General features: G+C 43.2%; 1 long non-coding RNA gene across 2 annotated transcripts; it reads right to left on the bottom strand.

The window, feature by feature from the left end:
* Positions 1–388: 388 nt before the first annotated feature.
* Positions 389–13298, bottom strand: LOC121156704. 2 transcript variants are annotated; one of them, XR_005883913.1, is made up of 3 exons: positions 12634–13298; positions 12026–12209; positions 389–627 (listed from the first exon to the last, which is right to left on the bottom strand). It is a non-coding gene; the product is annotated as an uncharacterized LOC121156704 (long non-coding RNA). The 2 variants fall into 2 exon arrangements; XR_005883912.1 differs by lacking the exon at positions 389–627 and having other exon boundaries at positions 11787–12209.
* Positions 13299–14345: the final 1047 nt, after the last annotated feature.

The raw sequence follows: 14345 nt of genomic DNA, 5'->3' as shown, positions 1-14345 counted from the left end.
TTTCATGATTCATGTTTTATTTTTTTCTTTTCTAGTTACCAAAAATATTATTAATACTTAGACTAACAATTTTAAGCTGATCGTGCTCTGGGAAAAGTGCATTATGCTTCTGAAAGGTGAAAAATTAACTCTGTCATTGAAATAACTTCCTGCATGTGTTCATGTTGTGTGTGTGTGTGTGTGTGTGTGAGGGGGTGGGAGGCACTTTAGGAGAAAAACAGTTGGTAGTGAAGAAAACCTGAAGGAAATTTTCACTTCTGCCCAAGCATGCTAAAATTTAAATAGAATGAATAAATAATCATGATTGTGAAAATACCATCTGAGAACATGACTGAACCCCAATAGTTAATTTGTGGGGTTTCTTTCCTTAATCTTTTCCCTCCCTGAAGCCAGGGGGTCTTTAAAAGGAAAGAGGCAAACAGTGTACAGCATATTAATTACCTGTAGCAGCAGGATTCTTGGTCTTCAGGCCAGTCGACCTGTCATGGTTGGGACACACAGAAAGCCAAGAGATTTGCCCTGTGACCAGGAATTTCTGTAGAGGTGGAAAAATTCATCATGCAGGAGTGTTCGAAGGTACATTTTCTCCCTTTTGTGGCTCCAGAGAGTGTAGTGCGCTGTGTCGAGCTAGAAAAACACAAATTGGGTTGGTGTGATGGATGGTTGTTGTTTAGAAGGCAGATCCATCAAGGCCTCAACAGGAGAGGGGCTCTAGAATGGCTTTCATAGGACCAGTGAGGGCCTCTCTCTCCATGATGGATGGCTGTAGAGTATTGATTTGCTTCCCAGACTAACCTGTTCATAAATGACAACCAAAGAAAGGTCATACAATGTCCTATCATGTGACAAATATAGACATGCTTTGATTTCTGATCTGATTCACTGAGTAATGATGCTCCAGTTTCTTAAAAGTCTTAATTCTTGCTGTTGGAACTTTGAAGCTCTTCAATCTCCACCTTTGCTGCGGAATGTGGCTTTCAAGATGAAAGCCATGACCCACCAATGGATTTTGAAATAAATTTAGTGGGTCACAACCAGGATTTTTTTTTTTACAACAGAATAAAATAGGAAAGGAAGTATCAGGATATATCAAGGTTAGCTAGGATAAGTTTATTAAACTTTAGTTTCAGAAATAATATTGTTATATCTATATGATATCCTGCATAGACTTATTTGCTTGCTTACACATTTGTGTATCCTTGGCTGTGATGAAAAGTTACTAAATTTTTGGAAAGCAAATGTGAAGTTGGTCTAATCTAATGATTGTTTTATCTGCAGACATACAAATCAAAGTATAATGGAGTTAGTCTGTCCTAAGAAAAGAAATGGCCAAACGATACCCAGAGGCAAGCCAGTAGTAGTCGCTCTAATCCCTAGAACTGCTTGGAGTCCAGTTGAGGTCTCTAGGAGGTCTGCTTGTACACAGGGTTCTTTCTCTGAATGCCTACAGAATAGATTTCTTTTTCTTTTCACTACATGATGCGACTTCCCAAATGCCAATTGAGACATAATGTGATACACTAACTAGGAAATGTGTGCAGTTACCAAAACCCATACAGAAGTAGATTGTGTGGCCAAGGGGAGAAAGACCTGTTGTTGAAGTGTGACAATAACTTTGTGTGCTACAAGTAATAGAAATGGGTAAGAAATGTTGGTGATGATGGTTCAAATCATGATGAGTGCTAGATGCTATCACACATTGTACTTCTGCATATTCAAGTCAGAGTTCAAATTATCTATTTAAAACTGGAAATAATGCTTCTGTCTAAAAGTGCATGCAATCGCTTCTCCCTCACCCACAGTTTTTCTTCTCCCCCTGCTCTGCTTTTCTTGTTGTTGCTAAATGAAAACAGGCGCTCACATAACGCTGTTTTGTTTAGTGAGGTTGCTGTCACACCCCTCTCACATCACTGCAGAACATGCTGTCCTCAAGCTTTCTGTTATGGGGTGCACTTTGGTGGCTATGACTTAAACAATCATCATTAATAGTTAATAGTTTCCAAACAGAGAGATGGCCAGACATTGTACACCTCCTAGTGAAAGAGAAAGCAGAAGCAAAGGAAACATATTGAACAATAGCACAGGAGTTCCATCAACATCAACAGAAATCCAAAACAGGAATCTCTGTCATGACAATAAATGGGTGAAATACCATGGTCCCTCTTTGGATCCCAAGGGAAATACACTGCTGAAAAATGAAAACAGAGAGACTGTATTAGGCTAATCAGGGAAATGTAAAAAGCAATGGATATTGGTAACATACTATCAATCCTGACTTTTGGGAGCTGTGATGACTTTTAAGGAGTGTGATGATGCTGCTATAGTTGTTTTTTAAAAGGTAGTCTTTAGGGAGGCTGGCACCATGGCAACAGTAGGCTGAGCCTCTATCTTTGGCATCAACATCCCATATGGATGCTGGTTCCTGTCCTGGCTACTCACTTCTGCTGCAGTGCCCTGTTAGTCCAGCTCCCTCAGAAAACAGAGGAGGGTGGTACAAGGCTTTGGATTCCTGTGCCCACATGGGAGACCCAGAGGAAGCTACTGGCTTCAGATTGGCTTGGCTACAACCATTGCAGCCACTGAGGAGTAACCCAGCAGACGAAAGATTCTTTCTCTCTTTTTGTCTCTCTCTGTAATTCTCCCTTTTAAATTTAAAAAAGTTTTTGTCTTCCACAGATACACACTGAAAAATTTACTAAGAAAATGCTCTGATGTGTGATATTGTCTTCAAAATAATTTGAAGCAAGCAGAGTGGAGAGGGCATTAAATAGGCCCTGAATTGAGAATACTGAGGTTGTGTGTAAGCAGTTCATTTTAATATACTGTATACTTCTGAAGATAGTTAAAATTTTCTCTAGAAAAAACCTCAGTATCTATTTTATTCAGAATTATTTGTCCTTTTGACAAATGTATCTTGAATTCCTACTGAAGACTAGTATTAAGCATATAGTATTTTTCTGGCCAAACTCCTTATCACTACTTTACATCTTCTAAGTTTTCATTGATTTGGGGACACGCAATTGTTTTCAGTCAGCTTTTAAGTCTCTTAACTTGAAGGTCAGTGTTCACATTCAGTGGGAGTGGGGAGAGAATAGACTAATAAATATACCAATCGTACACATTGATTTTTAGAAGATGCTCTTATTTCCAAATTATCTATGTATGCATCTAAGAATCAAGACCAGGTGGTAATTTCTATTTCCTATGGATCTAAAGCAAATATTTGCTTGTAAAACTTGAGGGAATTGTAAGAGAAAATATTATTATATGGAATGTAGCTGTGGTGTTGATCCTTCATGTTCTGTTTGCTTTTTTCAGTGTATCAGATCTCAGCCATCAAGTTGAAATAGGTTAATCTGGTCTTATCACCAGCCGAATGCCTCAGTCAACTAGAAAAAGAAGCTGATACAGAAGAAACTTGGGTATGAAGTTTAGAAATGCAACTGTACAAACTAAGTTTGCTTCCCAGGAGTCAAGAGGAGCTCAATAGGCTAGGATCAGAAAAGGTTTCTCAAGCACAGCCTTCTATGGCACAGCTATGAAGAACAGTCAGGGTTCTGAGCCAGGGCAACTGGACTGAAACCTGCCTATCTTAGCTATTAACTAAGCAGCCTTGAATATGCCTCTGACTCCCTGATCCTTGTACTTTGTAGATAAAACAAGGCTGAAATTCAAACCTGCTCTTGAGTGTTGTGGAATTTAAATGACTGACAACATACCTAAGGCACTCAGAATAGTGTTAGGATATAGATATTTAAATTCTTCTTACCACTTCCCAGTAACTCAGATTAAACTCCACTAGCACAGAAGTTAGGTGGGAGCCTTTAGCCCAGAGCTATTGGCTGGTACCTGGTCATTCTACCAAGTAATTCTTTGGCAAACCCATTGCCAAAGAATTGATGTGGATGATGTTCCAATTTAGGCTACTTTAGCAAAAAAATGCAAATCAGGTGGCTTCAATGCTTATTTCTCACAGGCCTAGAAGTTGGAAAAACCCAAGGTCAAGGGGGAATATCTAGTATGTGGTGAGGGTTCCCTTCCAGGTTTGTAGATGGCTTTCCTCATTTAACTTCACAAGATGGGGAGACAGAAATCTCATGTCTTTCTCTCCTTTAAACAAAGGTATTAATTGCATTAAGAAATCCCCACTTTCATGTCCTAATCTGATCTTAATACACCCTGGGGCTCCACCTGCAAGTGTCTTCTTACTGGGGTTGAGGCTTCAGCACAGGAATTTGATGGCAGGGAAGGGGGCATTGCTATTCATCCACAGTAAGTGATCTGACTGCCTCTACTTGGAGCTTCAGACATAGAAGCCTCAGGAATTTCCCACGATTTCCTTCAGATCTGACTCAGACTCAGCAAATGAGCATGCTCCTCATGTAGATACAATGGCCTTGGGCACAGATTCTGGGGAGATGTGTGTTTATTTTGGCATGTAGAACATAGTAAGTATGCATCAAATAATTGAGTGCCTATGACTGAAGAACAGCATCCTGGGGTTCTCAGCTAGGATTGCACTTTATTTTTTTAAATATTTATTTTTATTTTTATTGCAAAGTCAGATATACAGAGAGGAGGAGAGACAGAGAGGAATTTCTTCCATTTGATGATTCATGCCCCAAGTGGCCGCAATAGTCAGAGCTGAGTTGATCCAGGGCCAGGAGCCAGGAACTTCTCCAGGTCTCCCACACGGGTACAGGATCCCAAGGCTTTGGCCGACCTCGACTGCTTTCCCAGGTCACAAGTACAGAGCTGCATGGGATGCGCTGGTGTTAAAACTGGTGCCCATATGGGATCCCAGCACATTCAAGGTGAGGACTTTAGCCGCAGGGCCTGGATTGCATTTTAGCTGCAGCAGTGCCTACAGGGACGGTTTTTCACTGTTTCTACGATGCTTCTGTAACCTGACATACTAAGATGTAAACACCCAGGCAGAGCAGTCTTAGTGTCACCTTAGAGCTTATGTCTGCATCTATTAATTTCTCTGTACTGGGGACCATGCAGCACAAAACATCCACAAGTTAGAAAAGTGGGACTTTTTCTGGTTGGCTAGCATTTTCCACAAGTAGCCTATGCCATGATAAAGACTGCAAGATGCAACTCTTTGTGCTCAGCCCAGGGCTGGCAGTGACCATGTCATCAGGCAGTGAGCCCCAATTGGCTTCTCCCCTACATGATCTGCTAGAGGAGGAAGAGGCTGGGAGGAGCAAGCCAGCTCAGGTCTGGAGGGCTCGTGTGTGTGCGTATTTAATTCAAGCTGGAAGAACAAGGAAGTCTCTGTCCTTCCACAAGGAAAAGTTTGCTTCTCAATTCCCTTTCTGGATGCTGTTATGCAGCAATTCCACCACTTAAGTCCGAGTCTGAAACTTCACATTCAAGTGAAAGACAGATAACAACATGAAAGAAACTTATGTTTCAAGAGTTCTAAACAAACAAGGTAATGGTTAGTTTTCTGAATGTCTATCCTTTTGAAAACTGGTAGATGAAATTTGTTAAAAATGTTGCAAGAAATAGGGAAAATAAGGGCTAAAGTCAAGGGGCCTGCCAAGGTAATCCCATCGTGAACTCTGGAGGAAGAGGGCTTGGTTTCAAAACTGCATCCATCAGATTTCCTTCCTTCAAATCTTCCAGGCAGTGGCAATAAAAAAAAATGCCCCTAGGAGACAGGCAGGTAATGCAGATGAATGGAATGTGATTGGGCTTGCATAGCAAACATTAGCGATATTCCTCACTTGCACAAAGATGCTTTCTCCACTTGCTGGTAAAACACAGTCCTCTGGGTATATGTTCTGTTTTCTCATTTTGTGTAAATTCATAGGAAAAGAGAAATAGTTCTCTGCTACAAGCAAAACACTGACACACAGGCTTAAGTCGTGACTGTGGAAGGAAGCATGGAGAATTTGGGAGTGAGCTCTCCACCCAGAGGGTTGAAGTTTTGCTTCTCCAGCTAACTACTGGGGGGGGGCGAGGGAGGGGAGGCGCAGGTAGGTACTGAGGGCCCAGCACAGCATGATCTACTTTTTGCAATTAAAAAAATCTAAATTCCATGTTTTAAAAAATACAGAATCTCCTGTTTTCATTGTTTTTCTTTTTATTAATTGTGCAAATGTTTTTGGAACCTTTGTGTCCATTAAAAAAGCCCCGTTGTCTGTAGTCCCTTTGTATCCTTTCTTTCCATAATACTCTGGAATGTTGCTAGGTCTTTGATGAATTGTTTGGAGCTAGGTAACCTTCCTTCCATAGTTGGGAGCCCTTTACAATCCTCACTGACTGGGAGGGTTTTGTCTTTGAATTTGACTTATTCCTGTGTCTCTGAGGGACACAGTCCGTGGCATCAGGGGATGCCAGGGGGCTGGGTGTAGGCTGTTGGGAGGTCTAAAATATGCTTTTCTCAACAATTTCCTTCTGAGGATTTTTATATCACCATGAAGCAAGAGTGGGGTGCACTGCTTCCTGCAGGTTGCCTTCTCCTCTGCTTGTGTGGAGATTGGGGGAGAAAAATGTAGTTCTGAATCTTGCTGACTTAATGGGAGGGATGATAGAGCAGGAACACTGTGAGCCAATGGGGCCTGTGAGGCATGCCCCTCACTCTACACACAGCCTAGCTGAGCTGCAAAAGTCAACACATTGTCTAGGGCTCACAATGAATTGATGAGGGGAGACCTAGGGTGTCCTGCCTTCTTGTCCTGCACTCTCTGCTCTGCCATGTGGCCCCTGCTTTTATGGTGAACAATCAGTGCCTCCTAAGTACTTAAGGCTTAACTGGATTTAAACTCACTAAATGGGTGAACTTTAGGGATGAGTCTGGGAGAACGGGACGAGGCCAGTGACAATACTGCAGGCAGAGAGAGAGAGTGAGAAAGAGTAGGGGAATTTGGGATACTCTCCTTTTGGGTGTGAACATCTGACATCCATCTAGAAGAAAGACTGTTACTTACTTTGCACTGGGATCTGGGGTGACCCGTGCCAATAGTGCCTCTCAGGAAGGTGTTTCCACTAGACTCTGCCCGTGTGCTCAGGGTTGCTCTTGCGGGTGGCCAGCTCTGGCTACTTCTAACTATTCCTAGTAAGTCCTCTCCCTATTTCTTGGAACTCCACGGTTTTCACTTGCTTGGGATTCAAATGAATAAATTTTTCACTGCAGGTGTAGGAATGTAACCTGGCAAGGAAAACTTGCTTTAAAGAATTGCTTGTCCTGTGCCTTCTGACCTGTGATCTACTACTTAATCTCGTATAGCTCATTTTAAAAATGACTTCCATCTGATGATATACTTAAAAATGTTAAGCAGGAAAATATGAGTATCAGAACTGTTTTTTTCTTGCTCTAGCCTATTGCTGGGGAAGAAGAGGAACTTTTGTTGAGCTCACGATTATATTTCTTTTTTCTTTTTTTTTTTTCTTGGTTAAGAACTTGCATTTTCTTCTCTTTTTTTTTTTAATATATTTTGACAATCTTTACATAATTAATTAGGGTAAAAAGGTTCAAGGGCTGCAGGAAAGTGGGTAAGGCTATTATTTTTTCCATATTGTTTCCTTCATGTTTAAAGGGGGGTATTAAGGGAGAAGGCCCACCCAATTTCCCACCCTCCCCAGGTCCCGGATGTAGGGTATGCTCTGAGGTTCTTGCTCAGGTGGCTTGATATTTCAACAGTTATGAATCGCTGCCAATCTTGCCACTCCAAGCACTATGAGGTCTTTGAAGAATCCACTGGTTGACACAGTCCACCATAGAGTCTCTGTTTGCCCAATATTTCGCTGTCTTCTCTCTTTTCTTGGTTAGGGTTCTGAGTCCAGCATTTTGATTGGGGAGATCTCCAAAAAGAAACTTTGTCTGAGGTGTGCTCAAGCCAGATTCTTGTATGTGCTAGCAAGTACAGGGTTCGGCTCAGACCATCGCCCCATCAGCCGGTGGTTGCAGTTGCTGGGTTGGTTCTGTATTCACTCCCGACTTCCACTGGAATCAATGGGTGTTGCAGTTCAGCCTGGTGCTGCCCAGCACATACTCGGCCCTCACATAAACCAGTGGGAGCTGCAGCCTAGTTGGAGCAATCCACAATAACCCCCACCAGGCCCATCCCCTACCCTGGTTTGCCAGTATGTGTAGCAGTAGTCCAGTCTGTCCCACACCCCATTCTACCCCAGCCACTGTCCTAGTTTTATGCCCTCCTGTGGAAGTGGTAACCCAAGAGGGAGGAGCCCACTATTTCCCTCCCAGGCCTCTCCCACTCCCAGATTATGAACTCTCCGGGTAGTTCTGTGGTTTGACTTGACAGAAATTAGGCCCCCAGTGCCAGCTTCTTGCCAGCTGATGCTGTGGCTAAGCCCAAACAACCCTCACCCACTCTAATTTTGTTTGCACCAGTAGGAATAATCAGCCCAGCCCAGCTTTTCCCTGATCTAGTCCACATGAGGCACACAGGTGTTGTAGCCCTGCCTAGTCTGGTCTGCCCCCATCCCAGCCCATGTTCTCCAGTGGGAGTAGCTGTCTAGCAAAGGAACCACCCCTTATTCCCCTGCTGGCACTGCCCCCTTGTTCTCACGCCTGCTGGTTGGGTGCTGCGGTCACTTCTAGCACAGGCAACCTCATCTTGGCATTCCATATTGTGCCATAGTCTTTGTTGCAACCAAACCTGGCTCAACCCATACTGTTCTGGTGCTTGGATTTGCCAGTAGATGACATGGACAGATTCAGCCTGGTCTGCTCCTGATCCATGCCAAATGTATGCTAGTGGGTAACTCCCATGGCCTGTTCTGGGCTGTTTCCTATCATGTTTCTTGCCCTTACCTGCCAGGTCTGTGTCCTGCCAGAGGAGCTGCCCAGGCTCCTCCATCAGAACCTCTCCCAATGCCAGATTTGGTGCATACCAGTGGGTCCATGAGCAAGCCCTACTCAGTTCACCTCCTGTCTTAGCAGGAACAGTGGCTTTTCCTGACTGGCCTTCAACCCAAACTGGTTTTTGCTGTTGGATGTTTCAGCCCAGCCATGGTTTGTCCATACCCACATATGGCTCACACATGGCTCAGTAGGGATTGAGCCCTTGCCTAGTCTGTCCCACATCTATCCTGGTCCTGCAGGACACCAGACGGTGTTGGGGTCTGGCCTGGCTTGGCGCATCCAATCCCAGCCCACACTTGTGCCAAGGGAGACTACAACTGTTTCCCGATCAGAACGCAGCACCCATTCCAAGTCACACACCCCTTGGTGGGAACCTCAACCCAGCTAGGGTTGTCCCCTTAGGTTCCCCATCCGGGCCTGTTCCCAGACATAGATCATGCGCATGCAAGTGGTTGCTCTGACTCATCTTGCCACAGCCCCTCACCTGTCCCGACCTCTGCCTTAAACACTGTGGTGTAGCGTTCCTGGCTTACGCAGACCAGCAGGTACAAGAGCCTGCATGATCTGTGCTCCCTCCTGGTCTTTAGTTTTGCTTGTGGGCTAAGGATTGCCCAGACCTACTTGATCTACCCTGTTCCATTACCAATTGACACATTTGCCAGCTGTTGGAGCTACTTTTCCCAGCTTGTCTGACCCCCAGGTCTGGACCACATGTTCACCAGCGGGAGCTATGACTCGCCAAGGGAGTTTCCCAAATGCCTCCATGTAATCCACTCCCAGACCCAGTTCTCATACATGTCATCGGGTTTAGGCCAGTGCCCTACACAGTCAGGCCTTCCATTTGGCCTTGTATGAGCTGGTGAGCGTCGCAGCCCAGCCCACCCCACACCCTAATCAGGATGTACACTCGGGTACTGCTGTCCTGACCAGTCCAGACTGTTGGGGGTTCCTTTACCTGTGATTGATGGCAGGCTCCTTGGTCACACCTAGCTTAGTCCATCACCACCCCAACTCTTGAGATAACCAGTGGGGCTAAAATTTTCACAGGATGTAGCCCACACATCCCTCACAGAATTTACCCCCGGTTATGATTCTTGAGTGCTAGTTAATGTAATGGCTTGCTTAATGTGACCCTTCTCCTGATCCATCATCATGTCACTTACCATGACATAATTCTGAAGGACAAGCCCCAAGCCATAGCTTTTGCATGGACTTGTAGTTGGCAGTCAGCATTGTTCAGTGATTACAAGTTTTACAAAGGAAGAGTTACTGTCATTGGGAATCTTTACCAATGCTTCATGTCATAGAACAATGGGTTCAACCTGGAGCTAACTAAGAAGTGACTCAAAGAACCAAAACCCCAGAGCTTCCCGGCTGGGTGAACAGCAGGCAGAGCCTGGCACCAAATGGTGCACTGGCTACCCGGGGACAGCTCACCACGTGCACATGGTGGCTGTCATCTGCTCCCAGTTATATTTCACCAGGTTCTCTCCTAGCCTGTGAGTAAGAAATATAAGGCCGAATAACACTTTAGGGTTTGAGTAGCAAATAGTTCATGAATTGAAAACATCAATGGAAAGAGACTTCGTGTTCTGATGACCAAATGTTAGAGGCTAGTTTTTATGGGAAAAATATAGAAGCTAAAAACATGATCTGGTTGGGTATTGTTACAGAATTTGTTAGTTTACCTTGATGGTGGTTTTACTAGTCACATAATCACACGTTGGTGGATGCTTAAAATTTGCTTAAATTTTCTGACATAAGCATTTACTAGAAATTATGCAAATTAAGTTTTGCTTATGTTTGCAGTTTAAACAAAGATAAGGTTATTTTTAAGGCCTAGTTAATTTTGTTTGTTCCTGGATTTTTTTAATGCCAGATCCATTTCCATTTTAACAATATCATCTTATTATGTAGCCCCTAGAAATACTTCCAGAAGGAGATAAAAATAAGCTTTTCATATTTATGTTTTCCTATGTAAAACCGAGGTATTCAGTATTCGGCAAAAGTAAAAACCTTACTGCATTTACAAAAATGACCTTAAGGGGACTGTGGTTGTCTGCTCCTATCCAAGTTCTAAGGTTTTTCTGTAGTGACTGGCATGAAGTAGGCATTCATTAACTAATTATTGATAATGTTATCTTCAGCGTGACATAGCTAGGAAATGGAGACTTTCAGAAAGATGAAAGGAAAAAAAAAAACACACCTTGGGGAGCAAAGAAACATATCTGCATAACTAACCATGAAATGAGAAATGGCATTGACTTCCGTGTCATAGCACTTTTGTTCCAAGGGTACCTGACATGTTATCTTGTGTCTTTTCACCAAATCCTGGAAACATTCTTGGCAAGTAAGGGAAACTGAGGCAAGAAATGATTCAGTAAAGACCACCCATACAACTCCAGGGAGAGGCATCTCTATTTCTACCCCTAGCCTATTCCTTCCCATGCCTCCACCCCTCTACCTGGGCCCCAGAGCCTTTGGGTGCACTGTCTTCAAGTACCTCTACAGAACAAGCTTGGGACCCCCAGCCCCATCTCCACCACCCAGGAGCAAACTGTCCTTAAACTCAGCAAGGAAGATGAACTCAAATCCACCTTGGGTTCTTAGTTAATGATGGGGCTAGAGAACAACCTAAAATTACTGACAGAGGTATGATGTTGAGACATGGAAGAATCTGCCTTTCCCCTCAAATCTGACCTTGAATGTGTATTGCAATATACCTAACACTGAAATAAATTTAATTGTAAAGAAGCAAAATCTTGAGTAAATGCTTTGCCCACATTTATCTATTGTCATTATAAGAGAAAACAAAAGACTAATAATTTTAGCTATAGCCTCTGATATAAGATTTACTTATATTAGTGTATTTATTGTGTCTTTCTATCAGAATCACAGAGTAAGAGTTACAAGGGCAAAGCTGAACCTCTACAGTTCATGTGGGAGATTTCTACACTGAAGATCTGTAGTCCCTAAACCAGAAGCCTTTGCAAAGTTTGCAGGAGATTCTAAAATACAACCCTGTTGTTAGTTGGCCTGGGAACCTGTTTGCAACCCAGAAGTATTGATTAAATACAGATTATAAAATGTCCTCAGTTGATTTTTTTCTCATTTGACATTAGGCTTTCTTGATTTAAGAAGTGAGATGTAATGGGGACTTGTTTTTAATTAAATTTACTTACTTACCTACAGGAACCACTGAGATATTGGTTACATTCCATTCACACTGTTGATTTCTTTCCATAGAACACTTTTGTTAATCTTCCTTGGATGCAATTAGTTGTCCCAGGTTTATCTTGCAGGTTCCACAGCTAATTTCATTGTACAAGCATTTTATTGATATGTTTTGCTGCTCAGAACATCCTTCCTACTGAAAATTCATTGATAACGCCATGTTACATAGTGTACTTCTATTTGTGAGTGGAAAGAAGCTAGGGATCGATGGAAGGACGACATGGGGGTGTCTATAAAATACTCTTCATAATGGCAGTGTTGTTAATAAGACCCAACTACCGCATTTTGATACAATTATGGTGCTGTGGTTGGCTCCACATCACTGTCGTCTTAGAGACATTTGACAGGCTAAGAAAGGACTATAGTGATGCCTTTCCAAACACCAAACAAACGTAAACAGGGAAGCATCTTTTAATGGAACATGACATTGATTCTCCACGCATCTCCGGCCAAGTCCAGAGTCAGGAGCTAAAATGCTGACATATTTGGGCAGTTCAGTTTCCCTCTCTAAGGAAAGTATATAATATTGTGAGCATTAAAGGCTTAATAGCCAGCAATACCTTAAAAGGAATTGTGGGCCTTTAATCTGGCAATCTCTAAAGCAAGTCTCCACACTTGGCTCCAGGGACTTCGGCCAGTCAGCTCTGCATGGTGTTTTATTTCTGCTTGAACTGGGCACCATCTCAGGCCATATGAGTAGGAGGAGAAGAAGTAAATAGAAGCCACTTCCAATTCACAGCATGTCACCAGCTGCCTTTTTCTGCATGCTACAGCCACCCAGGAGGACTGAGGGAGCAAGGACTCTAATCAGTTTAGAGAAGAGTGCATGCTGATTATAGTCTAACCCAAACCTTATCAGAAACCCCTGACTGAAATGCTTCCATTTGCAAAATAATATTTACGAGGCTTCAATATTTGCAATATCTGTCTTCATTCCTCTGCACTTGGGTTTAGTTTCTGCTGCTTATTAGCCTAAAGACAGCTCTAAGTTTTTAATCACATTCTGTCTCGTGTGATTGGAGGGCCTGCTCTTAACACATTTTCAGAAGTCTTGAGGATCAGTCTCTGGCATGAATGAATAAATGGATGAGCTAAGTAGTGTTGGCAGGAGCAATGGGGTTTCAAGGCCCCTCCATGTGCTACAAGGATGGGTTCCTTTCCTCCCACCTTCTTTGAATTCCAAAAGGATAAATAAGATTACCCAACACCCAGTGTCACCACCTTCTGTCCTTTGTTTTCTCTGGGCACCACAAGGCATCCTAGCATGGATATTGGGTTTGGTTGAGCATTCTGCAGTTCGGCTGCACTTGTTTTCTATTTACTTCTTTGGCAATAACCCAGCACTGGAAAATACATTTTCCTGGATATGCTATGTTCATCTCTGGATCCTGTCATGCTAAGACTGTCCCACCTTAGACAAATGCACAACGAAGAAAAGAACTTATGGGCAGTAAACACTTACCGTGAGCCCAACATTGTGCTTTCTGCTTTGTATGCCATGTCTCACTGAATCGTCACATTTAATCTCCATGTGACAAAGACAGATGCTGCAGTACAGAGAAGTTCAAATATTTTCTCAATGTCACACAGCAGGGGAGGTGAGGGAAGCAGGGTGACCTGCTACGGCACCCACTGCCTCTCTTCTCTGTGCCAGCACATGGAGTTGGCCCTGTGCTGGGCAGGAGAGAGCAGATGTAACATGTGAGAAGCTCCTTGGCTCCTTAGAAAAAGAAACGATTATAAGAAAACATTGAACCTCGTGGCCTTATTTCAAGGGCAAGAATAGATGGGCTGAACCGTCCTTCAAGGCACTAATCACCGGGCTGCTACTCAACACCATGGCTATTATTGCTACTATTGTTTTCTGGGCTGACACTTGGCCAGTTCTTTTCCTCTCCACTTCCAGGCTAGTAATTAGATTTAAATCCTTGACAGGATTCCAACCATCACCCCAGGGGGGGTTCGAGATTTCTTTACTATTGCTTGCAAAGATTTCATTTGAAAAAGCCCTTTGAAACTGTAAGTTACATTCAGCAATAGCTTTTTAAAAATCTATTATCTTATTGGGCCTTGGAAGAACCCACATTGCTCTCTCCCCCTTCACCTCAGAGACCATCCCTTGTTTTCATTTCCAATTTGAAGAAATAATAACATCCAAGAAGACCAGAGGAGCGAGACTCATGAAATGTGGTTTATCAGCACCTGCGCCACTGCCAGGCACGACCTGGACAACATCCAGGGTTTTAGAATGTGTTGATTCGGGAACTCTGTC

Source organism: Ochotona curzoniae, unplaced genomic scaffold, assembly GCF_017591425.1.
Source record: "Ochotona curzoniae isolate NIBS_2020 unplaced genomic scaffold, NIBS_Ocur_1.0 contig_3498, whole genome shotgun sequence".
In the NCBI taxonomy this organism is placed as follows: Eukaryota; Metazoa; Chordata; class Mammalia; order Lagomorpha; family Ochotonidae; genus Ochotona; species Ochotona curzoniae.
The sequence above is the reverse complement of the archived record's forward strand: the minus strand, read 5'-3'. Positions and strand labels throughout refer to the sequence as shown.